Source organism: Pleurodeles waltl, chromosome 6, assembly GCF_031143425.1.
Source record: "Pleurodeles waltl isolate 20211129_DDA chromosome 6, aPleWal1.hap1.20221129, whole genome shotgun sequence".
NCBI classification, from domain to species: domain Eukaryota; kingdom Metazoa; phylum Chordata; class Amphibia; order Caudata; family Salamandridae; genus Pleurodeles; species Pleurodeles waltl.
The window spans coordinates 1,011,370,809-1,011,398,156 of NC_090445.1; the positions used below are offsets into that span (position 1 = coordinate 1,011,370,809).

The 27,348-nt window shown below is 42.5% G+C and overlaps 1 long non-coding RNA gene across 1 annotated transcript in view; it reads right to left on the bottom strand.

The window, feature by feature from the left end:
• LOC138302071 (uncharacterized) overlaps window positions 1-4,526 on the bottom strand; it is a 132,001-nt gene extending 127,475 nt beyond the window's left edge. Inside the window, exon 1 of the long non-coding RNA XR_011205257.1 lies at window positions 4,384-4,526. This is a non-coding gene — a long non-coding RNA (uncharacterized lncRNA). The remainder of the gene's footprint in view (window positions 1-4,383) is intronic.
• Between the last annotated feature and the right edge of the window lie 22,822 nt (window positions 4,527-27,348).

Sequence of the window (27,348 nt, forward strand, 5' to 3'; positions counted from 1 at the left end):
TTTTAGCCAAATTGTGAGGTTTGCAAAGGTTTCTGGGTAACAGAACCTGGTGAGAGCCCCACAAATCGCCCCATCTTGGATTCCCCTAGGTGTCTACTTTTCCAAAATGCACAGGTTTGGTAGGTTTCCCTAGGTGCCGGCTGAGTTAGAGGCCAACATCCACAGGTAGGCACTTTGCAAAAAACACCACTGTTTTCTTTGGGAAAATGTGATGTGGCCACATTGTGTTTTGGGGCATTTCCTGTCGCGGGCACTAGGCCTACCCACACAAGTGAGGTATCATTTTTGTTGAGAGACTGGGAGGAATGCTGGGTGGAAGGAAATTTGGGGCTCCTCTCAGATTCCAGGACTTTCTGTCACTGAAATGTGAGTGTTTTTTGGGCCACATTTTGAGGTTTGCAAAGGATTCTAAGTAACAAAACCTGGTGAGAGCCCCACAAGTCACACCATCTTGGATTCCGCTAGGTGTCTAGATTTAAAAAATGTGCAGGTTTGGTAGGTTTCTCTAGGTGCCGGCTGAGCTAGAGGCCAAAATCCACAGGTTTACACTTTGCAAAAAACACCTCTGTTTTCTTTGGGAAAATTTGATGTGTCCACGTTGTGTTTTGGGGCATTTCCTGTCGTGGGCACTAGGCCCACCCATACAAGTGAGATATAATTTTTTATAAGGAGACTTGGGGGAAAGCTGGGTGGGAAGAAATTTGTGGCTCCTCTCAGATCCCAGAACTTTCTGTCGGCGAAATGTGTGGAAAAGGTGTTTTTTTAGCCAAATTTTGAGATTTGCAAAGGATTCTGGGTAACAGAACCTGGTGGGAGCCCCACAAGTCACATGATCTTGGATTTCCCTAGGTGTCTACTTTAAAAAAATGCACAGGTTTGGTAAGTTTCCCTAGGTGCCGGCTGAGCTAGAGGCTAAAATCTACAGGTAGGCACTTTGCAAAAAAACCTCTGTTTTCTTTGTGATGTGTCCACGTTGTGTTTTGGGGAATTTCCTGACGCGAGCACTAGGCCTACCCACACAAGTGAGGTATCATTTTTATCGGGAGACTTGGGGGAATGCTGGGTGGAAGGTAATTTGTGGCTCCTTTCAGAGTCCAGAACTTTCTGTCACCGAAATGTGAGGAAAAAGTGTTTTTTTAAGCCACATTTTGAGGTTTGCAAAGGATTCTGGGTAACAGAACCTGGCGAGAGCCCCACAAGTCACCCTATCTTGGATTCCCCTAGGTGTCTACTTTTAAAAAAATGTGCAGGTTTGCTTGGTTTCCCAAGGTGCCAGCTGAGCTGGAGGTCAAAATCCACAGGTAGGCACGTTGCAAAAAACACCTCTGTTTTCTTTGGGAAAATGTGATGTGTGCATGTTGTGTTGTGGGGCATTTCCTGTCGCGGGCACTAGATCTACCTACATAAGTGAGGTATCATTTTTATCGGGAGACTTGAGGGAACGCTGGGTGGAAGGAAATTTATGGCTCCTCTCAGATTTCAGAACTTTCTGTCACCGAAATGTGAGGAGAAAGTGTTATTTTTTAGCCAAATTTTGAGGTTTGCAAAGCATTCTGGGTAACAGAATCTGGTGGGATCCCCAGAAGACACCCCATCGTGGATTCCTCTAGGTGTCTAGTTTTAAAAAATGCACAGGTTTGGTAGGTTTCCTTAGGTGCCGGGTAAGCTAGAGGCCAAAGTCCACAGGTAGACACTTTGCAAAAAACAGCTCTGTTTTCTTTGAGAAAATGGGATGTGTCCATGTTGTGTTTTGGTTCATTTCCTGTCGCAGGCACTAGGCCTCCCCACACAAGTGATGCACCATTTTTATCGGGAGACTTGGGGGAACACAGAATAACAAAACAAGTGTTATTTCCCCTTGTCTTTCTCTACATTTTTCCCTTCGAAATGTAAGACGGTGTGTAAAAAAGACATGTAATTCACATGCTAGTATGGGCACCCCAGAATGCAGAGATGTGCAAATAACCACTGCTTCTCAACACCTTATCTTGTGCCCATTTTGGAAATACAAAGGTTTACTTGATACCTATTTTTCACTCTTTATATTTCAGCAAATTAATTGCTGTATCCCCGGTATAGAATGAAAACTCACTGCAAGGTGCCGCTCATTTTATTGGCTCTGGGTATCTAGGGTTCTTGGTGAACCTAAAAGCCCTATATATACCCGCAACCAGAAGTGTCTAGCAGATGTAACGGTATATTGCTTTAAAAAATCTGACATCGCAGGAAAAAGTAAAACGTGGAGAAAAATGCCTTTTTTTATCTCAATTTCAATATGTTTTTATTTCAGCTGTTATTTTCTGTAGGAAACCCTTGCAGGATCAACACAAATTACCCATTGCTAAATTCAGAATTTTGTCTACTTTTCAGAAATGTTTAGTTTTCTGGGATCCAGCACTGGTTTCACACCCATTTCTGTCACTAACTGTGAGGAGGCTGAAAGCACAAAAAATAGTAAGAATGGGGTATGTCCCAGTAAAATGCCAAAATGTTGTAGAAAAATTGGGTTTTCTGATTCAAGTCTGCCTGTTCATGAAAGCTGGGAAGATGGTGATTTGAGCACCACAAACCCTTTGTTGATGCCATTTTCAGGGAAAAACCCACAAGCCTTCTTCTGCAGCCCTTTATTTAAAAAAAAAAAATGAAATTTTCACTGTATTTTCGCTAATTTCTTGGTCTCTTTCAGTGGAACCCACAAACTCTGGGTACCTCTAGAATCTCTATGATGTTGGAAAAAAAGGACACAAATTTAGCGTGGTTAGCTTACGAGGGCCTAAGCGCGAACTGCCCCAAATAGCCAAAAAAAGACCTGACACCTGAGGACGAAAAGGCCTGGCCGCGATGGGGTTAAACAACAGTGAAAATGTCCTAGGTGGTTCATACAAAAGACCATCTATGGCTGCTAAATAGTTTTCAAAAATATGCATCCAACATTTCCATTGTATTTCTGGTTTACCAGGTTTTGATAAGAACGGTGGAGGATTAATGACATTTTGATGCGTCGCCATGGCAAAACTTCTGTTGCAATGTAGGAGAAAAGTTTTTTTCTTTCTTCCTTTTTTTTATAAAGATCTGAATAAAAAGTTCAAATGCAAAGATACAATATGAATTGCAGAGATGAAATGTAGAATTCAAAATCCTTTGTTAATTGAAGAGCAAAATGTGGCAGTGACTCGTAGAATTTATTTACTAAATTGTTGTATGACCAATCAAATGTAACGCCGGTGACAAACCCTTCCATGTCTATTAAACTCAAAGGAAACCTTACCAACCCTTCAAAATGGCCACCGAAGACGTAGTCCAAATGTCGTAAAACACTTGTTTTTAAAGGAAATAGGGCCTCGTAGGTAGCGCGTCAACACCTCACTTGCTCTCAGATACAAGATCTGTATGCATGGACAACAAGCGTAAGCAGCAGCACGAGACAAAGTTTGAAGGTAAGTGGCACAGTTAAAAACAGTAGAACTTGCCAGAATTCTGTCAGGGTTATGCACCTTGAGATATCCAATGACTGATAAACAGCAAAATCCAGAAAGTGTGATGAAAGCAAAGACCAGTGGCTCTTTGATGATGAAGCGTTGATAACGAGATCCAACACAAAATCCTGCACTTTGATTTGAGCGCCCCACTCCTAGTACCAAATGTAGTATAGGGTCGGCAGAGAAAACGAAGTCCACGAAGAGAAAGGTTTTGCGTGGAGTTTTATTGATGCAAAGAAAAGCAGCATTGGAAAAGAGCCACGTCTCTCCACTGCCATCCTGATGGGAGGATGTTCATCAACTGCCTCTCACCTGCAACCAAAAGTCAACATTCTCTACTAGGAATTGAAATGGGTTTACATCAGAACATAAAAGAATGCCACAATGCAAACCCATTCCAACACAAAACATAAAGTTACAAGTAACATTATAATACATATAACTCAACAGGTGGCTTTTCATGTATTATCTCCAGTGATGTACGTACCTCTCCCTCAGTTTTGATTTGAATTTTGTTGAGATTTTGCTAGAAAAAGTTTCCAGGGAACCAACAATGTCTTTGATTGAAATCGTCCTGATTATGTTTGGCCTCTTGTGACACTATTTATTGAGAGATTTTTAACAGTTCATGGATAGAGTTGATCTAAACAAGACAATTTCAGTAACCACTGAATAAAATGTTTAACATTTGTTTTTTGTAATCAAAATAATGATAATAAATTGTGTTTCAGCATCAATGGAAAGTACAATCTCATGTTGACTAGTTAAGTAAATTAGGTCATGTAATTTTACTGACACTTTGCTTGGCCTGTGAATTAATACTAAAGAATAATCAATCACATCTAGAAGAGCAGAGTTTTCTCATGTCTTCTAAATTTCCAAATACTTTTAGGACATGCCTTACCTGCATCCGTCCTTTTTCCAAGATATATCTGCAGCCTTCCTCATCAGGAAAATATTGTCAATCTCCAGGAGCCTGTGAATTACACATCCATTTCTAAGACCATGTAAGGGGAGGTCACCCAACATTTATAAGAATTTGAGGAATCTGACTCAATTCTGCATGACAGATAATGTAATAATCTAGTTTCAGAAACAGAAAGTAACAAAAGCTACTATTGCTGATATCAAGTGTTAGAAATGGGGTCTCCAGTTGACAGTCAGTTTACACCCTGTCCAAGTAGGGGCCCTCACTCTAGTCAGGGTAAGGGAGACACCCAGCCCAGGTAACCCCTGCTCACCCCAGTGGTAGCTGGGTATGAGCAGTCAGGCTTATCTCAGAAGCAATGTGTAAAGCATTTGCACATAACACACAGTAATACAGAGAAAACATTACAAAGGGACACCTCACCAGTTTTAGAAAAATAGCCAATATTTATCTATGTAAAACAAGACCAAAACGAGAAAAATCTACCATACAGTAATAAAGATATGACTTTTGTAAGAATTAACTTAAAAATACAGTTCCTTGAAGTTGGTAGCTCCATCTGGGGTGTCATGAACAAAAAAATCCAACAGTTCAGGCGGACCACAGGGAAGCGGGCAAGCTACAGTGTCGGGAAGACACGCAAACAGTACCTTGGAACTGCAGGGTGTCGTGATCCTCGTGATGAGATCCTGAGTGCGACATCGCTGGCATTGGCAAGCATTGGTGGGCGTCAGTTTCGGAAGTCGGTGCAGGCAGTGGTCAGGCCCTTGAAGTCACACATGTTGCAGATCGAGCTTTGGGCTGAGGATAAAGTCAGGAGCGCTGACATTGATGGGGTCGGGGCTGCGGTGCTAAGTGAGATGATGCGACGTGCATTGTCCACAAGTCACGTTGCAGGCAGCAGCTCGGTGACAGTGTCCGGCAGCTTCGGTGAGATCACGGATGCAGTGTGAAGCAGGGCGGTGCCACATGCAGTGTCTCCAGGTTGGGGTGCAGGCAGCCGTGCTGTTGTTGCTGAAATGCTGTCATGGTGGCAGTAAGATGCGAGGCGGGTTCCGTGAGGTACCCACGCATCGAGGTGCAGACAGGGGTGTCTGTGACGAGCATGGATTCGATGGCGCTGGCATCGGTAGACAAGGTCTGTGGTGCGGAGCTGGACAGTGCTTTGTGTACCTCACAAGCAGTGTCCTCAGGCCACGGTGCATACAGTGGCATCAGTCTCTGTGTAGACCGTTGTCGTCGGAGATTTCAAGGCTGCAATGTGAGCTAGGCGATACTGAGTGCGGGGCCCACAGGCAGTGGCTCGGTGACGGTGTCAGGTGGTGGTGGCGGTGAGACCAGTGTTGCAGTGCGTAGCAGGGCACGGCTCCATGCGCTGTCATCAGGTCATGGTGCAGGCAGCAGCATTGTTGAGAGCGGTGTGGTGGTTTGTCTTCTGTTGCAGGACAAAACACACAGTTCCCTGTGCAGTAGGCAGATGAATTTGAAGTCTTTGATATCCCTGAGACTTCCAACAGGAGGCAAGCTCTACTTCAAGCCCTTGGAGAAACTTCTCAAGCAAGATACAAAGCAAAGTCAAGTTTTTGTACTCTTTAAGGCAGAAGTAGCAACTGTAGGCCAATCCCAGCAAAGCATAAACAGCAAACGAGCAGTACTCCTCCAGCTTTTCAGGTCTTTTCCTTGGCAAAGGTTCCTCTTGATCCAGAAGTGTTAAAAAAGTCTGGGGTTTTGGGTCCACTACTTATACTAGTTCTGGCCTTTGAGGCAGGCAAACTTCAAAGGCAATTCCTTCCTCCTCACAAGATCTAGGTCAGTCCTGGTCTGTCCCAGACACTCTCCTTGAGGGGGAGACTTCTTTTTGCAGGCAGGTCCAGCCGTATTCTGGTTCAGGTGTCAGCTCCTCCCACCACTATTAGCCCAAGGAGACTCATCAGGGTATGCAGGACACACCTCAGCTCCCTTTGTGTCACTGTCTAGAGGGAATTCACAAATAGCCCAAGTGTCAGTCTGACCCAGACGTGGATTTCACAGACAGGCAGAGGCACAGGATGGTTAAGCAAGAAAATGCCCACTTTCTAAAAGTACACAAAAGAAACACGAGCCATCACTGTGATTAACTTGGAAAAAATGCATTATTTACAATGAGAAGACAAAAGCAATTACCTCTCCCTAGCATTAATACATGACATTTATGCAGAACAATTGTAATTGATTAACATTAATCGCACACAGAAGAACAAATACAAAAGTGAGCAATAACCTCATATGAAAAAAGTTTTTGGGCACTGCACACACATTACTTACATCAAAAATATATGACAATATAGAAATTGAAGAACAAAAAGTGACACAAAAATCAACCTAAAATTCAAGTTCTGCACAAACTTGAAAGAGAGGAAACTCATAGTCTAACTCATTTGGAAAATTTTAAGGCTCCTCCTTAAAGAACAGAAAGCCACAGAGGTGTAATTATAAGTCTTTGTGGTAGCTCAAACAGGAATGATGTGCAATGCAAGACCATGCTTTGAATTCTCCCTGAAGGCCATATCTTCTTTAATAGCGCTCACTGCTGCTCCCTATTGTCGACGCATTTCGAACCCACTGGATTCAAGGGTTCTCTTCAGGACACAGAACACCAAAACAGAACTGGTAAGAAGGAACTGCCATTTTGTGAATGGCTTACCACCAAAGGAGGGGTCTCACGATTCAAGTAGAGAAAGAAACACTCCTCGACTTGCTGCACTGAAGTATAAATCACTTTAATTGCTTGTCCTTCTGCTTGCTCACGATGCCAGTGTTTGCTCTTGTTTCTTTTGTGTAGTTTGATTGGCCTGGCCTCGCTGTTTCGTAGGCCATACCCCTTTTCTATTACACTTTTTAAAAAGTGTAATTTTCAAACAGACAATCTAAAAACCAACTCTACCAAAAGATTTATTTTTTAATTGTGAGTTTAGAGTCCCTAAACTTCATATCTCCATCTGCTCCCAATGGGAAACTGCACTTAAAGGATATTTAAAGGTAGTCCCCATGTTAACCTATGGGAGCGATAGGCCTTGTAATAGTGAAAGCCGAATTTGGCAGTATTTCACTCTCAGGACATGTAAAACACACCAGTACATGTCCTACCTTTTGGAGACAATGTACCCTGCCCATGAGGCTACCTAGGGCCCACCTTAGGGATGACTTACATGTAGTTAAAGGGAAGGTTTGGGCCTGGCAAGTGAGTACACTTGCCAGGTTGAACTGGCGCACAAAACTGCGCACACACACTCTGCAGTGGCAGGTCTGGGATATATTTAAAGGGCTACTCATGTGGGAGGCACAATAAGTGCTGCAGGCCCAATAGTAGCATGTGATTTATAGGCCCTGGGCACCTCTAGTGCACTTTACTAGGGACTTACTAGTAAATCAAATATAGCAATAATGGATAAACCTATCACCAATGCATTTTACACAGACAACACTTGCACGTTAGCACTGATCAGCAGTGGTAAAGTGCGCTGAGACAATAAACCAGCAAAAACATAGTCCAGCATACAGGAGGTAATAGGGGAAACGCATCAAAAGATGCCAGGTCTATTATCAAGGAAGACGTTTCTGCATCATTTGATGTCCGTCAGTCAGAATTATTAATCCTCCTTGACCTGCCATTTGATGAAACAGATTATGCTGGAAAAATAAGCTGTAATCTCTGGGACAGTTGTCCATTGGAACTGTATCTGTGGAATTATTTGTGAAACCCAGCCATTCCCACCATCCATTAAAGCATCAGGACTACCCCATCTACAAGCAGGGACAGGGCCACTACAAGGACTGTTCAATGCCCCAAAGACTGAAACGAAATGGTCTCACTTCATAACCCCTGATCTTTAACCTACAGTCCAGAAAGGATGGGGATATAGACTCAACAATAACTACTGGTTACTCAGTTATCAGTGCTGTGACATACCAAAAGGGCACATGCCAGCATTTTCCAAAACTAGTAAACAATTAAGCAAACAAACAAATAAATAAATATAGTTATATGTTTCTTTATCAACTATTACTACATCGACCAACCGTGACATTGAGGACACCGCATCATCTACCACTACATCAATCGGGTAAGTTTTACATTTTAATTTTACCATCACTCAAACCCCTTTGTATAAATCCCATATCTATCTAAAACTTTATTTTTTATTTAGTTCTTGAGGGAATTGTGTTAATATCTTTTTTCCTAACTTTAATTATGCAAATGTATATTAATGTATTTATTATGTGTGCAGAAAATAATTATTATCCTTAATGTGACCCTTGTTGTAACCAGGCACCGTAATTTTAAAATTTAGATATTTGCTAGTACCCTAGCAATAACCCTAACATTCAAAATAACCATTTATTAATTTTATTGTAGTATTTATCTTTATCCCAAGCCTGACACCAACAATGTTTTAGTGTTTTTAAGTATTTTATTGCATTTATTGTACTTAAACCTCAACTTAATACTAACCCTAACCATAAATATTACATATTTTATAATAAAAAAGTCAAATAAATCATTCTAATAAAAATCCATACACTCTTCTTTAATCCTCAAGTAAAAATTGTCACTAAAAATGCACCCCACTCGAAGACTATCTCCATATTAGAAATTGGCACCTTGATTCAAATTTTTTGAGATACCACAAACATGATTTGCCAATTCTTAAGAAAAAAAGTATCACTTTTCAATAAGGAGTGTTAGTAGGAATGTCTTTCCACTGCCAACTGACCTTGATGCATCTTTATTGTCTCCAAGCACTTTACCTTTTCCCACACTCCCTCAAACTCCTCACCAGCAACATGACTTAACTGAATTAATTTGGAGAAAGGCTAATGCACTAATAAGGATCAGCCCTCTGAAACTCCTTCACACAGCATCAAAATGTCACAGCATGTTTCCGAGATTCTGTAGAGGAGATATGGTCACCACGTGATCATTGGCAGCAGAGGAGACAGGATCACCTCATGTCCACTGGCTGAGAGACATATGCGGTGCACAGTAGACAACACCAGTCAACGTGTGCGGTAAAAACACTGTTTGGTATGTAGAATGCAATGCAGTATAAAATAGTAGCTTACCTGCTAAGGGGAGGGGTTCAAATGGAAGGAAAAATCACCTAAGTTCAGAAAGTAAAATAAGCAAAACATTGACTACATCTAGTTATTCCAGTGCAGTGCAGACAATGTAATGACGCACATTAAATATTTGCGGGAAAGCCAGTGAACCTTCTAATGGGCCTTAAAACATTAACTCCTCGCAGACATATCACCAAAAGCGATATGCCGAGAACAACAAGTAAATTAATATTGTTACAACGAGAATTTTTTTTATTGTGGGCTCTTAGCTCAGCAAAGAATTCTGAGGCAACGTGCCTTAAAGAGTAAGTATGGGCATTCAAGAATTATCTAAATAAGAGAGATAGAGTGATGAAAATGTAATATGTCATTACATTTTTAGGTGTAACTGTAATAGTGCTAGTAAAGTAAGGCTTACATTCTTGTTTCAATAAGTAACCCATTGCATGTTGTTTCATTGGAAAATCAGTTACCTTTCTGCTACCTTCGTGCAATACATAAGAAAGAAACAATCCATCTGCATAACAAATGGTACAAAAAAGAGCTCTCCCTACCGCTTGTCTATTGGTGAGACCTATGTCCCTGCCCCAGGAGTGCCCACAATCCACCAATCTCCATCTCTAGGCACTGGCCATCCGATGCAGTACCATTTGACCCTTTCCCTGGTTCCTCAATACCCTTCACTCTTCCCCTTTCTCTCGGGCACACAACTTGTCATCTCTTCCCCAGGCACTCATACGTGTCCCTCTCGCCCAGTCCAGGGTGCAGATAGTCAAAAGGGGATACCAATCTACACACTTGTACATAGACAAAAGAGTAGAAGCATGTGGTGAAGACTCTCACCAGGAGGTGAAACTGTACTAGGAAAAGACCCTACTTCTACAGCCTCCAGGGAGATGAGGTCCATTGTGGTGTGTGGCAAATGTTTGAAGCTTTGAAGTCAGCCCTTTGCAGCTTGAGGAGATCACCCGAGCCGTATGGTTAATATCTCTCACTTGTCCCCAGCTAAAGTAATAAAGCAGTCCACGCTGTACTGGTAGTGAACTATGCCACCGAATCCCATGTATTGGTGTTGCATACAGTACCAAATAACCCATTCAATGGCATGCTACCCAGATCCTGGACATGTTGTGCCAATACTAGTATAGGCCACAATTGTATGTCTTTAAAGATTGTCCTGTTGTGTCAGGTATATAACAAATATATGTGAGTGTTGAATGGGAGTCCCCAAAGGCTGCTATGTGATACCAGTTATTTTACAAGACACTTCAACTTTGAGACTGTCCAATACTGGCATTTCATATAAACTATGTTGCCTGACAACCCTTTCCAAAGAGTCACAAGATACCGGCATGCATTAAAACATCCAACTGATGAATTCTCAACTAATTTTTGGGCATTCCTGGGATGATGGTCATTGCCTACCAGGGTAATCTGCTGCACATGTCAACATGAATATAGTTTGTGGCAACTTGTGAGCATCTATGTGATGATGTTAACTGCTGACTTTTGGTAAAAAGCTAGCTGACTTTTGGTAAAAAGCTAGCCTTCACCTGATGGTGGTATTTCTTGGCAACTTCTCAGGATCCATGGCATGGTGCCTACTCCTGAAAAATTATGGCTGTAACATAATGATGATAAATCCAAACACGTTATGATTGTGTCTGTCCCTGTCATAGTGCTGGTCAGGGATATATTGTGCCCATCCATGCCACAGTGGTCCCCACCCAAGACATAATGATGATCCTATTAGTATGGTGATAGTTCTTACCATATCAAAGGCATCGATTGCACAGATATGACACTAACAGTATGTGGTAATTCTTGCCATACTTTAGTCATTTAATTAACAATGATGGCAATTCTTGACATACTGGGGGTATGCATTGCACCTACATCTGTTATAATGCTGCCCCTTACATTGTGGTTGTAATTCATGACATTTATGGGAATGCGTGGCATAATGCAGGCCATGGCTTAAAGGTGGAAACTACTGGCATATTATGAAAAGTAACAGCATAATGGCGTCATGGCACATACTTTAATAATTTCGAATACATCAAAGTTAAGGCAGGATCGGAGAAGAGAGAAACCAGTGCAAGTGAACATATGTAACACGAGTGCTGGTGTACATGCTTAGCCATCCATCTTACCAGCTCCCAGGACAGCTACATCTTTGCCATTTTGGAAAAGGCCTCATGCAAAGTAAATCTTATAGCATTTATAGATACTTGTTTTCCGTGTATTTGGAACTGAGCTATTGCTTTCCACCTCTACAAAAATAGTCGAATAAAATCAAAATAATATAGACAGTATATACGGTCTTTCTCATAGTACTCATCAATTACTCTGACAAGGCTACCTCAAATAGTTGTGTGCATGGAAGCAAATCTCGGTCTTAATAAATACCTGCTTTTGTTCCTAGGACCCCAGTCCAGCAATGACAACATTCTCCCTCCCAGGCATTTAAAGCTATGGCTAAGCCATGCCACTTTCACGGGCAGGCCCAGCGCGCTCTGTGAAATAGGATAATGAAGACTGTGGGTTCTCTGTGCTTAAAAAACATCTGGACTGGTTTTACGACATGAAAAGTGAAACATGGATTTTTAATGCGAACATAATACTGTACTTTTATAGGAACTCTCCCAGTGCTTGCCTTCATCTCCAAAAAAACAAACTTTTTTCCCTATGTTTACGGCTGGCCACGCGGCCCTGAACATGATGTGCCCAAGCACACCCCATATGCGACTGTATGACTTTGGCCCTGGCTAAAAGTTTGAATGCAACAGTAAACAGTGGCGCATTAGTTACTTGGCCCAAAGAGAGACTCGGGAAGCATTCATCTCGCTGCCAACCTTCATTTGCACAACTTAAAAATTATGTTGAAAATTATTTGTATTGAATAAGCGTATACATACACAGGGATGCGTGTTTCTTCTCTCCGTTCGGATCCAGGGCTCTGTCGAACATGAGTTCTCAAATAAGGTCACATTCTATCATTCTTTTGGGGTCTGCCAGCTGGAGGGCACAAAATCGTCTTACTCACCAGTATTCACCTTGTTTATTTAAGATGTTCAAGGTAGGCCGCAGGCTCCCATTCCCCTTCGACTACCTCCGGAGAAAGAGCATAGGTTTGAGTTATCACAATATGCGTACATGGAATGCTTTTGACTCAAAGTTTCCAAGTCACGGCTCTAACTCGGCCAGTAACTTAACCTATCATATTTTTGTTGGGTGGACCCTTCTACGCTTTAAAATTCTCCCTTGCCTTTTGAGTGCACAAAACCAGAGGTCTCATACTTAATTCCTGGTTTAGACCCGATAATGACACTTATCTCGGCCATGTATATAAAATATAGCTTCCTGTTGCAAAGCAGGACTTCCGTTTGTTGAGATGCATGATGGGTAGTGGAGGTTTGTACAGATTGATCCACCCCATCATTCTGAGTTCCCAAGTGTGTTCGTGCTTCTTTGTGTAAGTCCACTTATGTGTGGACTGGGACATGCATAAAAAAGCTGTTGGCCACATGCCAATTTGGTGGTAACCCATTCACAAACGGGAATAGGCCCCCAAGGGACCCCTTCCCTTTTGTGAATGCATGCCACAAATTTTTTTAAGGACCACTGCCTACTCCTAAAAAATGAAGCTGAAACGTTTAATTTTTCTTTCTGAAACACAACCCATTTTCCTTTAAGGGAAACGGGCTGCATTTAAAAAAAATGCTTTTTTAAAAATCAAACATGCTGGTCTACTGTTCCCAGCAGGCCACCTTCCCTCTGTTTTTAGTGGTTCCCAATGGGTCGCAAATTGTGACCTCCCTCATAAATGGTAATAAGGAAGGTCAACCGCGAGCCCATTTGAAATTGCTAAATGTTTCAAGGATACAATAATACATAGGTGTTTCTGATTTCCTAAAAGCGAATCACAAATATTTGCTGTTAGGAACTGGCAAAATGAAACCTATGTACATGTGGCCCATAAAGTATTCCTTATCCACTGGTCATGGACTTGGCATCTTGTGATTTGAAAGCTATAGGTACAAACGATGTGAGAATCGGACACCATATTGTGCTGACACACTGAATTTAAAATGGACAAACGAAGATCGCCATGTTGGAAAGAGGAATTAATGTTATAACTAATGTGTATGTGAGGCAGCTGTCCTTGATTGTCACTACAACTGCTGTGACGATATTGGAAAGACGAAACTGAAGGAGAATCATATGCCTTTATATGTCTTACATGGGGCAGAGTATGGTCTAAAGAGAGAATAATTTAAAATGAGGGCCTACATAATCCCCGACATCAAGGTGTAGAAAAGGACAGAGGCCTTAATTACAAGTTTTGCAGTCGGACTAGCCAACTGCCAAACTTGCGGGATGAGACCAGCGTCAATCCAGCGGCCTCACCACCAGTCGTATTACGATGTGCCCACTGGCCTGACCAGTGGGGACATCGTATTACAATGTTCCTGCTGGTCAGCACAATGGGAATAGTGCTACAGTATTGGTCTTGGCTCCTTTAAGGAAGCTGAGGCCAATACCATAGCACAAAGGCACCCTCCGAATGTGCACTGTCTGAAAAGCAGACAGTGCACATTTGGAATGTGCTTGGCAAGGGGGCCCCTGAACTACCCACAGCATGGTCGTGGGCAGTGCAGGGCCCCCCTCTGGTCCCCAACACTTCCTTTTCAATTAAGTTAAACCGCCGTGAAAAGGCTGGCAGAAAGGGGACTCATGATCAGCATGGTGGCTCCGAACGCAGCTCTGCCGTAGCTGACCTTGAATCCCACTGCCATCAGCCCATTGGGAACCATGTTCCTGGCGTGAAAGGAAGTCCGACTGCAAGGTTCATAATGAGGTGGTGGGACCACCTAGAGTGCAGCGGTCTTACCGCCACCCCGAGGCAGGCTGTCTCAATACTGCTAGCTGTAATGAAGAGGGAAATCCAAATACTTGAGATTTATTTGAAGTACCTTATCCAAGACACAGTAAGACAGCCTCCCATCAACAGCTCTCCACCAGAATCAGAATTCTCCCCACCAACACTCTGATGTGACATCAGTTACGACATCATTCCCATGCACAGAATTCCTTTCACTCCTCAAGCTACCACACTAGCCTCATAGTGAGGCCCAGAGTATAAACATGTATGTTATACATATCAAATTATAAACAAAATACAGCAAAGTAAGACATGCATACGTTTTATTGTACGTATTAAATTGTCCAACAACTTTGCAACACAGATCATGGATATGCTGCAAAGAAGTTGTTGCACCGTTGGTACAACACCTTGAAGAGGAAAAGTATTCTGAAAATGAAATTAAGTGGTCAGTTCTATCTGTGGCTAGCACAGACACAAGCAGAGGCTTCATTGTTGTCTTTTGTGTAAAACAGAATCCAAATGCATTGATAAATTTCAGACCTATACCCAGGGTTTAAATGAACCACCTTTATTCCACTGCTCCTGATTTCTTACCACAATTCTGGTGTCTGTAAGCACTGTACATAACATACATCACATGCAATGTGAATCACTTATAGTGTCATGCTGCTGTCTCCAAAACAGTGAATTGTCCTGCTGTAAGGATGTAAACATTACTAAATCCAGTTAGCCCACTGGGACCTGGGTTATTGTAAAAGTTGAAATCAAGAGTCCCATGAGAATCAATTGTCTGAGCACCAAATGAAATAATCCCAAGCAATGGAATCACATGGACATTCATTCACATCTGAAGCAAACACTGAATGGGCATCCCTAAAGTTCAACAGGCCTTTCTCTTTTCTGCAAAGATGTATTTCTCACAGAAAAACACAATGGTGCCATACAAAGAGGGGTAGTAGTGCAGGTGATTTGAGGATAGGAGCAGTACACGAGAAAGATAAAGAATTTACATGCACTTCCAAAGAGCACTTAAGTATAAAGTAGGTTCACAAATATTAACAGTGAAAGGATAGAAGTCATCCAGTTAAGGATGTAAAAGACGATTTGCTCCAGGACAGGGAGAAACTCAGGAAGAGGAAGAAAAATTGTCGAATAAGAAGCAAGCAAGGAAAGCGACAGGTATGTCACCCAATCAACCAATGCTAAGCAGTGGCAGGCTCTATTACCACTTTAAGGTTTTGATTTTTGTTTTTTTGAATGGTCCACATGAGGTCATTCACAAACAGAAAACTAAAAGCGGTCTGTAGTCAAGACCTAAAAATGCATTGACTAAGCTGTTCTTTTTCTCAAAAGAAAACAAAAACATATTCTTTAATCGTCCTGTAAGAATATAAGTTGTTTGTAATATGCAATATCCAAGTCATGCACCAGGTTCAAAGGCTGAGGTTCAATAGCTGCACGAAATATAAAATTACAGTGAGAATGGATATGTTATTGCTGAAACCCCAGGGAGAGGGGTATGGAACATATTGAAATTTCTAAAAAGCCAGGACTGGGAAGGATCAGTCCCTGTCAGCTAAGGAGGTTTCAATGTTCACCCCAGTAGAAAGAAACTGCAAAGTAACCTTCTAATGCAAATGCCTAGAATTTGAGCCATTACAGATAGAGGTGTTACCTTTTTTTTCAAATTCCATAAAGATTTTGTGAAATTACCCCTTTAGACTAAATTTTGGTCTGTGCGTAACTTCTTTCACTTGAGTTCCCACTTTTGGTTTAAAAAAAAGTGTTGCATTGTACAGACAAAAGACTAGTTTAAATAGAAATTGTTCCTCATCAAGTATTTTTTTGCTCCATAGAGCAGGGGTCTTCAAACTTTTTGTTGCCGGGACCCCCTTCTTCAAAGTTTTTAGGTGTAAGGACCCCCTCCTGATAAAAAATATCTAGAACCTGGTACTCCTTATCATCAACAATAATAAACATCCCCATTTCCCACAGCAAATCATTTTTACTGTGAGGAAATAATATTAAACAGTGTTTAGCAAACCAAAGGTCAGTGACTGTGGGGGCGTGGTCAAGGGTGTGGCTAAAAACAAAGGTCATCATTTATGAGGAATTGACGTGGGGCAGCGCCGCAAGTCTTCTTGCTACACTGCTCCACACCAATACAAAAGGGCAGAAATGGACTGTATTTATGAAATAAAGTGCATTTCTGTCCTTTCCCCCTGCGCTGGCGCACACTTGTTACCTAGTGCCAACATAGGCAGGATTGTATTTGTGCAGGAAGGGGGGCCTTCCTGCACAAAAACAATCCAGAGAGGCACTGTACCTCCTTCTATATGTGTGGCAGAATGAAACACACATGGAAAGAGAAAAAAACAAGGAGAACTTAAAACATTTCTCCTCATTATGCCTGCTCTGGGAGGCGTAAAGTTTTGGCACTGCTCCAGAGTATGTGATTTTGTAAATCTGAAACAGCATCAAAATCCATCTGTGTTGCATGGGAACGCCCACCACAAAGCCCATGGAACGCCTCCTTGACGCAAAGTAAGGAAATGCAGCGGCTTGCACTGCTTTGCCTTACTCCATACCTACAAGGCAATTCAAAGCCACTCAGGGTTGCTTTGCGTCACCTCATAGGTATGACTGAGAGGCTTGTGCGTGAAAAAAAAGCGTGAAAAAAATAAATTATGCTCCAGCAGTGCAAGCCTCTCATAAATAAGCCCAAAATATTCTCTACGTTTTTTTAAGTCTTTCACCGTCAGGTATCTAGATATAAAGTAACAGCCAGCTTAAATGAAAAATAAATAAAAGAAAGTTGTTACTCATTGGGAAATGCACTGTAGTGCATTATGAAACCTCTATTAATTAATGCACTGCAGAAGTATGTGTGTAACCAGAGAGCGACAGAACTAAATCTTGGTTAGTGCAGTTGAGAATAGTGACTTGTGTATTTTAAGTGCCATGAGGTCACAGTCTGTGACGGAAAGCACTGTGAATATGTAAGACATTATTTTATACTTGCATTACACACAGTATAAGATAGACCACTACAAAAAGGATTGAGATAAAACTGTGCTTCCGAAATGTAGATTTAAGTAATATCAGAGCATATGCAATACTTTTTTTTTTAAATAGCTGTCCCTTCAACACCTCCAGGTGATGTAAGCACTGTGGAAATACAATTACAATTAAAAGTGCGCACTTCACAGGGCAGTTGTTAACTCTGCATTACCCCTCTAAAAGAATAAATGTTTTTCCTCACAAAGCTTTGAGTGATTCCATCATTTAAAGCTGCTCCCAAACACCCTTTACATTCGCAGATTAGCTCTTAGAGCACATTTGCATTTCATTCAGGAAGTAGACACCCTGGGATGAAGGTCTCCTTAGCTGTCTGTGTGACTTTCACAGCACAGGAGACTCAAATTAAAGTTCAGCTGAGGCATTTTAAGGATCGGCTGGAGGAATCAGCGACCCCTTTTCCAGGACTTCGTGCCCCCCCTGGGGGTCACGACCCCCAGATTGAAGACCTCTGTCATAGAGTCTCTTGTGTACAAAATGTGAGGTAAAATTGTTAAAGGGAAAATTATGTGAAATTTCAATAATTTTGTGTAACACAAAATTCATCTGTGAAATCTTATATTTTCAAATTGAGTCAGGAAATAAGTGGGGGAAAACTATTCCAACACATCCACTGGTATCTTGCCTTTGAGAGCGTTCTCTGTTGTTTAGCCTGCTATTCCACCAATGTAGTAAATGAGTCCTCTTGTCTGTAGTTGTAAAGGAAATACTAATTTGTGTGTGTTTTTACTTTCAAGAACTAAACTGGTATAATGTTCTAAGAATCAGACTTGTGATCTGTACAAATCACATATTAACAAATTTCCTTTCATTCCACCCTTCTCTGGGGTCACATGCTAAACAGGGGCGTAGGAGACAATACATTTCTGGGGGGACAGCAACATCCTTAGGGACTTCTCAATTGAACCTATAGAAATCACCCATTATTTGCGAAATGCAGACTCCAAACTCCAATAAATGTACACAATCATATAGTATGGATGTGAAAAGGGGAGAAAAGAAGGCATGTTGTCAGTTTGAAAGTATGTTTTATTGTTATTTACATTTACAAAATATTCATACCAAATGTGAAAAAACATGTTGATTAATGTTAGAAAAGGGGTCTTTGGTTGGCAGTCAGGTCACCCCCTTTCCAAGCAAGGACTCACACTGTAGTCAGGGTAAGTCACACACAACCCAAATTGTCCTGTGCCCACCCTCTGGTAGCTTTGCACTGAGAAGTCAGGATGAACTTTAAAGGCAATGTGTAAAGTATTTGTGCAATAAATCATACAATAACACCATATAGCACCACAAAAATACACCACACAGTGTTTAGAAAAATATATATAATATTTATCTGGATAAATGCAGGTCAAAACGATCAAAGATGCAAGAAGTAAATGTAGAGATATCACTGAAAAGTGATATAAAAGGTCTTAAGTTTTTTAAAAGCAAACCAATTCTCTTTCAAACACAAAGTACCTGGTTTGCGTAAAAAATCTCTGCAAAGGGCCGCAGAGGAGGAGAAGCGTGGAAGCAAAGGGTTGTGCACCGATTTCTCGGACCGCCCACGGCGATGCATTGTTTCGTTTCCACGCAGGGATGACTGTGCGTCGATTTCCGGCACTCAGTTGTGGATCCTCTTCGGGTTGCGGGGTTTTCAGACACCCCGGGGACGATGCGTGGATTTCCTGCACTCGCTGGACGAAGTCACAGAAGCTGCGTCGATCCGATGGGCATTGCGTTGAATTTTCTACCACACGGCAGGCGCTACGTCGATTCCTCTCTGGTAGTCGGGCTGCGTCGTTCCAGCTCAGCTATGTGTCGATCAAGTGGGCCGTGCGTCGAATTTCCAGTCGCCACACTGGTGCTGCGTCAATCTTCTTGTTGCTATGTCGGGCTGCGACATTCCAGTTCGGCGCGCAGTGAAATTTTCACCGTGGTGCAGGCTGTGCGTCGTTTCTGTCAGGCTGTGCATCGAATTTCACTCCACAAGGAGTCCTTCTTGAAGAGATGAAGTCTTTTTGGTCCTGAAACTTCAGGGAACAGGAAGCAAGCTCTATCCAAGCCCTTGGAGAGCACTTCTTCACCTCAGCTAGAGAGCAGCAAGGCAGCAGGGCAACAGCAAGGCAGCAGTCCTTCACAGAAAGCAGTCAGGTGAGTCCTTTGGGCAGCCAGGCAGTTCTTCTTGATAGGATGCAGGTTCTGGTTGCAAGTTTCTTCTCCAGGAAGTGTCTGAGTTGTAAGGGGCAGAGGCCCTGCTTATCTACCCAAATGTGCCTTTGAAGTGGGGGAGACTTCAAAGAGTGGCTTAGAAGTGCATCAGGTCCCCTTTCAGTTCAATTCTGTCCACCAGGGTTCCAGTAGGGGGTGTGGCAGTCCTTTGTGTGAGAGCAGGCCCTCCACCCTCCCAGCCCAGGAAGACCCATTCAAAATGCAGATGTATGCAAGTGAGGCTGAGTATCCTGTGTTTGGGGTGTGTCTGACTGAATGCACAAGGAGCTGTCAACTAAACCCAGCCAGACGTGGATTGTAAGGCACAGAAAGATTTATGTGCAGAGAAATGCTCACTTTCTAAAAGTGGCATTTCTAAAATAGTAATATTAAATCCAACTTCACCAGTCAGCAGGATTTTATATCACCATTCTGGCCATACTAAATATGACCTTCCTACTCCTTTCAGATCAGCAGCTACCACTCAAACCATGTATGAGGGCAGCCCCAATGTTAGCCTATGAAGGGAGAAGGCCTCAAGCAGTGTAAGAACGAATTTAGGAGTTTTACACTACCAGGACATGTAAACTACATAGGTACATGTCCTGCCTTTTGCCTACACAGCACATTTCCCTATGGGTTACCTAGGGCACACCTTAGGGGTGTCTTATATGTAGAAAAAGGGGAATTTTAGGCTTGGCAAGTACTTTTAAATGCCAGTTCGAATTGGCAGAGAAACTGCACACACAGTCCTTGCAATGACAGGCCTGAGACAAGGTTACGGGGCTACTTAAGTGGGCGGCACAATCAGTGCTGCAGGTCCACTAGTAGCATTTAATCTGCAGGCCCTGGGCACATATAGTGCACTCTACTAGGGACTTATAAGTAAATTAAATAGTCCAATTGGGTATGATCCAATGTTACCTTGTTTAAAGGGAGAGAGCATATGCACTTTAGACCTGGTTAGGAGTGGTAAAGTGTGCAGAGTCTAAAAACGAGCATAAACTGTGTTAAAAAAGTGGAGGGAGACAGGCAAAAAGTTCGGTGTGACCACCCTAAGGCTGTCAGGTCTAAAAATGAACCTTGTGTCTTCATGTACCAAGCAAATAAAGGTAGGAGAGAGAAAAGGAAGAACATACCTTTTGTGCCCCGCACCGATCATGGCTCTCACCTCATGCAAATTGAAACTGCACTAGAGATATCAAAAGCGATCCGGACAATAATTGTAAACTGTGCTCTGAAACCTCAGTTCTAATAACACTTCTGCTCCTCTGTGTGATCTTGGGAACGTCAGCTCCACATCAGTCAAAACTGGGAGCATTTACACTGAAGAAGCTCTTGGTGTTACAGACTATTTAATACATGGGATTCTGTAATCCCTGTATAAACAGAAGTCATTAATTTCTACATGATTGGCTACTTCTGATCTATCAAGTCACCGATTATGAAGAAAAGATGTCAGAGCTTGACTATTACAAGGTTATGACAGTCCAGTTTTAACTTGCCTTCTGCCAGAGCCAGCAGCCAAGGTGAAAGGCAGGTCAGGACATGGAACATAATTAAAGCAGCTGTTTAAAGCAACAAATGGAACATTACTTTTCTGTCTTGTGCTCTATTTTAATACCTTAAAATTACAGAAGCTATGAAATAAGGTAGTGATTTCCAACCTTTTTACTCCTGAGGATCTCCACCCAATCACTACTGGGAGCCTGGGACACCAAAGCAATTTGTATAATTTAAATTTCAAACATTAAAACAGTAATTCACAAAAAATACACAAGCAAGTTCACACCAAACAAATACTCAAATTACTAAAGATCTAGATATTTTATATTGAACAATTATCCAAAAATCAAAATATTATAATGTGACGGCGGGCGCTGCATCTTAGGTGACTAACGTTTCCATGTATGGTCTTATTTAGGAAAGCTGAATCCTCAGCTCAGATTCTACATTTCCCAAGCAATTTCTGTTTTTATTTTTTAGGTACGTGAGATCTGAAAAGGCTTTTTCACATAAATACGGGGTGGAGAAAGGAACTAAACCATAAGGACCTCATATCTCTCCATAGCCTCTCTGTCACATATAATTCATTTGTTTAATAGCACCTCTCATACCAGTGTAAGGTGTTGGAAAACATAAAATACTGCTCTTTGCATGATAAACATTTTTCGCAACAGGCATTTTAACCATCTGCACTACCTTAGATGAGTCAAAACTGCCACTAGACAAAACCCCTACCTCTCTCCCACAGGTACATTGATCACCAGTTATCTTGATGCTTTTATTTTTGCCCGAAAGCCTCTGGTGACTGCTAAGAAACAGGGGTGGTGAGTCAAAAGGATGAAAAATAAAAAAAGAACAAAATCTGTGTGTGGCTGCCATTTCTCCTCTGTCCTATTCTCTTCCTGAGTCCTGGCAGCACGGAAGCACACAGGCTCCCAGACTCCCCTAAGCCAATCAAAATGCTGCTGTCACCAGCATGACAGCAGCATCATGATTGGTCTGAGCAGCCTGGTTCAGCACTCTGACAGGGACTGGGAGCCTGTTCATGTTCCCCACCTGGCTGTGCAATACAGCCGGGTAGGGAAATACTAAGTGTGCATGTCTGTTTTGCCAGCCCAAGAGGCCTGCTAAACCGTCATGCGCACTTATGTTGCATATTCCACTCCTCCTCCATGTGACACAGCCCAGCCTACCCTGCCCCAAGCGGTCCTGAAGGAGAGGTCGGTATAGGCGCACAGAGAGCGCCCACCTTTGATGCAAGTCTGACTATAAGGGGACGCTCCCTCTCCAGGATACCAGAGGCTAGTAGCCTCCATTGCTAGGGTCCTCCCCAGGTATTCCCTTGGTTAAGGTAGGCCCTTCCTTCCCCCCCCCCTTTTTTCCTACTGCGATTATTTCTGCAGCGCGTAATAAGCATTTGCAACAGGGATCCCACGCACTGATGAATGCCCAGAGACCCTCCATAGCTCAATCATAAGGGCAGAAACATGTCGGCTACTTCTTTTAGATAGGTGACCTTGTGAGTCATTGCTCTCACACTGGTTCCCCACTTCTTTTAATCACATCACACAGAACCTTCTATTAAACTCACCCGGGTATCTGAGTAGGTGTTTTTATTCCCATAGCACAGCTGGATCCCTTCTTTCCAGAAATCAAATTAATTTACGCACTCCCTCCTGTTCTTTTAACAGTGAGGTTGAGTCCGCCCAGGTGGTATTGTCCTACCTGGGTGGGGCTAGGTGGTCATATGATGAAGCATGACACCATATAGTGTGTGAGACTACCTAGTCCGTAAAGGAAATCCCCCTCTACAGACCTCATACCACTTCACATTCCATCCACATTTTTACCTTTAGTCGAGGTACAAGATTGGTCTAGTGTCGCAACTGGCACACTAGTAACCTACTTATAGTTGCCGAAACCCCGTACTCTCTTTTGTGATTTAGTATTATGTTTGGGGAGTCGAGTACGGCGTGTGTCTTCTCCCGCTCCCTTATACTCTCCCTTTGTGTATTATTAAACTAACGTGGCTCTGCACTGAAAAAAAATAACATTGTGTTATTATCATATTATTTTTCCTTTTATGCACTGCTCAGATCAGTAGGGGAACACTTCTCCCCCTTAGCAGAGGAGCCACTGCTGCTGGGTGTACAAGGAACTTTGTAGTGCTTTTAGAACTGCTGCACAAAGGAAGTAATAACTATAAAACACTTGTGTTTCTAGATGCCCCAGCTGGAGAAGTGCTTTTCTGCTGGCCCAGGTCTGCAGATTCCTTGGGAATGTGTCACAGACCCTTGAGGGGCCTCAGACAACAGGTTGGGAACTGCTGCACTAAGGTTTTAAGTGGCTTGTGGGTAAGTTGATGGTGTGGTATTGTATGGGCTATTGTACCCCTTGGCGTAGATGGTAAGGATACTGCAAGTCACCTTGGAGTTCCATACTTTATAAAGCCAATAGGTCTCACCTATGCAGAGCTATTGGCTTTGCTAGCATGTTTTAGCCATGTTGTAAACTAGCATGGCTGCTGTTCAGAGTTGCTATAAGTTAATGGCAGAAAGGAGAATGACATGTCATAAAGTGTTGTTGATTGGTGTGGCATAGAGTGTCGAGGAGTGAGTAGAGTGTCGTAGAGTGGAGTAGTGTCAGAGTGGAGTAGAGTGGAGAGGAATAAAGAAGAGTTCAGTGGCATAGAGTGGAGCAAAGTAATGTGGAGTGCCATAGAGAGAGTTGAATAGGGTGTAGTTGAGCATAGTACATTGTGGAATAGCGCAGTGGCATGGAGTGTCATTGAGTGGAATGGAGTAGAGTATCGTAGATTGAAGTGAATAGAATGTCACAGAGTGGCATAGAGTGGAGTAGTATGTCATAGAATAGAGTGGAGTAAAGTGGCATGGAGTGGTGTAGAGGCACTTGTCTATAGAGTCACAGAGTGGAGTAAAGTGTTGTATAGTGGCACAGAGTGGAGTAAAGTTTAATGGACTAGAGTGTCGGAACGGAGTATTAAGAGTGTAATGTCATAGAGTAAAGTGTCGTAGAGTGATATAGAGTGAAGTGGTGCAGAGTAGATTGGCATAGAGTGCATTGGTTTTTAGTAAAGTGGTGTAGAGTGCATTGGTGTAAAGTGCACTGGTTTAGAGTAGAGTGCACTGCTCAAGTGGTGAAGAGTTGAGCTGCAGAGTGGAGTGGTACATCATAGATTACATTGTTAAAGAGTGCAGTGGTGCAGAGTGCTGTGTCATAGGGTGATGTGGTGCATGGTAGAGTGGAGTTCTGCAAGATAGAGTGGCGTAGAGTGCAGTGATGCAGCATAGAGGGGTGTAGAGTGTAGTGGCATAGAGTGCATTGGTGAAGAGTGCAGTAGAGTGGCACAGAGTTGAGCGGGGGTGAGTAGAGTGCAGTGGTGCAGAGTACAGTGGTGTAGAGTTCAGTGGCAAAGTGTGCACTGTTGAAGAGTACAGAGTCATAAAGGGCAGTGGTGTAGAGAAGAGTGGCATAGAGTGCTTTGGCATAGAGTGCAGTTGCATAGAGTGGCATAGACTTTAGTGGTGCAGAGTAGGATAGAGTGGCGTAATGTGCAGTATTGCAGTGCAAAGGGGGTCATAGAGTGCAGTGGTGAGTGGTGTAGAGTGATGTAGAGAGCAGTGGTGTTAAGTGCAGCAGAGTGGAATAGAGTGCTGGTGAGCAGAGTTCTGCAGTAAAGTACAGTGGTGTATAGTAGAGTGGTGTAGAGTGCATTGACGTAGTCTACAGTGGTGCAGAGTAGAGTGGAGTGGCCTAGACTAGAGTGGGATAGAGTGCATTGGCATAGAGTAGAGTGCTACAGAGTAGAGTAGAGAGCTGCAGAATGGAGTGATGCAGAGTAGATTGCAATGGCATGGAGTGATCCAGAGTAGAGTGGAGTGACATAGAGTTTGCATATTGTGGTAGCACACTGCATTACAAGCAACACATCTTCAACTGAAATGACCATTACATTAGCAAAGACATACAGTTTTACTGATAAAAATACAGCACACAAATGTTAATGTATGGAAATGTCATTACCTAGTGTATTCATTTGTTTCGATCATCTTAAAATATTTGTTTCCACTACACTTATAGTCTTAAGTATCTGCAAATTTCATTCCCAAACATTTGAAGTTTGTTGTGTGGTATATAAAAATAGCATCATAAAGCCTTCCTCCACCACACCCCCAGTAGCCAGCATGATTGTCATATAGGTTCTCTCGCTATGAAGACAGAGAAAGAAGATATACGCCAAGCTCCATGGGAAGGCAGAGGCCCTCATTACGACTTCAGTGGTCTTGTAGAAAGACCGCCGAAGCCGCAGGAGCCAGTAGACCGCCAGTGCTGGCGGTATTCTTGGCCCCCTACTATGACATTTCCACTGGCCCAGCGGAAAAGTCACATCAACATTGAAGCCAGCTCATAATAGAGCCTGCGGCAATGTTGATGTGCAGCGGATGCAGTAGCACCCATCACGCATTTCATTGCCCATAATCTGGGCAGTAAAATGCGTGATGGGACTGTGCCTGGGGGCTCCAGGGGCACCCTAAGTCCCCATTACTGCTAGCCTGTCCATGGCGGTGTTTACCGCCATGGACAGGGTCGTGGTTGGGGACTCATAATCCCAAGGGCAGCGCTGCAGATTATGACTGCCTGGCTGAAGCCTGGCGGTATACTGGCGGGACCGGCGGTATGGCCATGGCGAATGTGCCACGGTCATAATATGCTAGCAGAACACCACCAACCTGTTGGCGGTGTTACTGCCAGTGTTCTGCCGACCACCGGGGTCGTGATGAGGGCGAGAGTCTGTAATTTGACCTTGGTCTTTGAACACACAGCAAGTGAAACAAGATACGAACAATATTTAAAGGCCTTTTTACAGACATCGAACACTGGTGGAAGGATACAGTATACAAGAGATGCTGTACTGGAGGGAAAACCTGAAGCTGGACAGCCTAAATCAAATACAGCTAGCAAATAGAAACCAAAGAAATGTAAGTTGCAAACCCAAAGGCAAGCAATGGGTGGAATGCATTCCCAGTGAAGCTTTCCAAATGTCCTCTAGATTAATTTAGCAAATCAGACAGCTTTGAGCTAATGAACACAGCCTTCAGTCGAGTTCCTATATACTTTCATGGAACTCTTCTGTGACTGCGACAGTCAAACTGTATTTTGCCATTTAGGGCCTTTTACACACGCTTTTATGGGCCAGGACTGCTGTATTGTCCTGTAACATTATGAAATGTGTGCAGATTTATGCAAATGCATTGATATGAACACTGTATTTCCGATGCCTGATTGGCTATCACCAGGGAAACTAGAATTATGCGATTGTGTGCTCCAGTGTTTTTTGCATAGTTATGGATTTGATGCATTTGCCACAAAATTTTACATCTGCTGCATAATCTGCAGATTTAAACATAAACGGTTCAAAAGTTACTAAAAGTGCAGCAACACATGTTGGTGCACAGTGCAGGTCCCCTTTGCAAATGTTGACTACTAAAAATAATGACATACTATCACAAAATGTGTCATATTATGTCACATAATTTGCCTCCTCTGCCTGCATAACTTAGTCAACCCTGCCATTTAATTTGGCCCTCCCCTGCTGCATAATTCTAGTGGCCCTATCAGCAATGTATTCTTGTGTATTTGTTATTCTTTATTTGACATTTTTTCTGTCTCTACTGATAAAAATTGAAAATTAATTAAAAAAAATTATAATACAAGTCAAACGAGAATGTTAAATACAGAAAAGATCATATACTTCAATATGCGATAGTATGTGACAATAACAACATAATTAATAACGCTAGGCAAACTTCCTAAAATTAAAAGTGGTTTCTCCCTGTTAGCCACGCTGTAATCCAAACCTTTTTTACTTAGATAAAAAATATTTGTCCCGATTCACAAAGGTAAACTTAGACATTTGGGCTAAATTTAGACCAAACGTTTAATTTTACCATTTTTGGGAACTCACAAAGGGCATTTACAAGTATTATCTTTACGTCTGCATTTGGGGTGGATCTTACGTGTATATGTTAGAAAGAGACACCCTTCTAGTAGCTAAATTGTATAGTGTGAAAAGATAAACTCTCGTCTTCCCTGTTTCAGTGAATGGTGTCATCCTAAGCAACTACAAATACTCAGGACACAAGTTCTAAAAA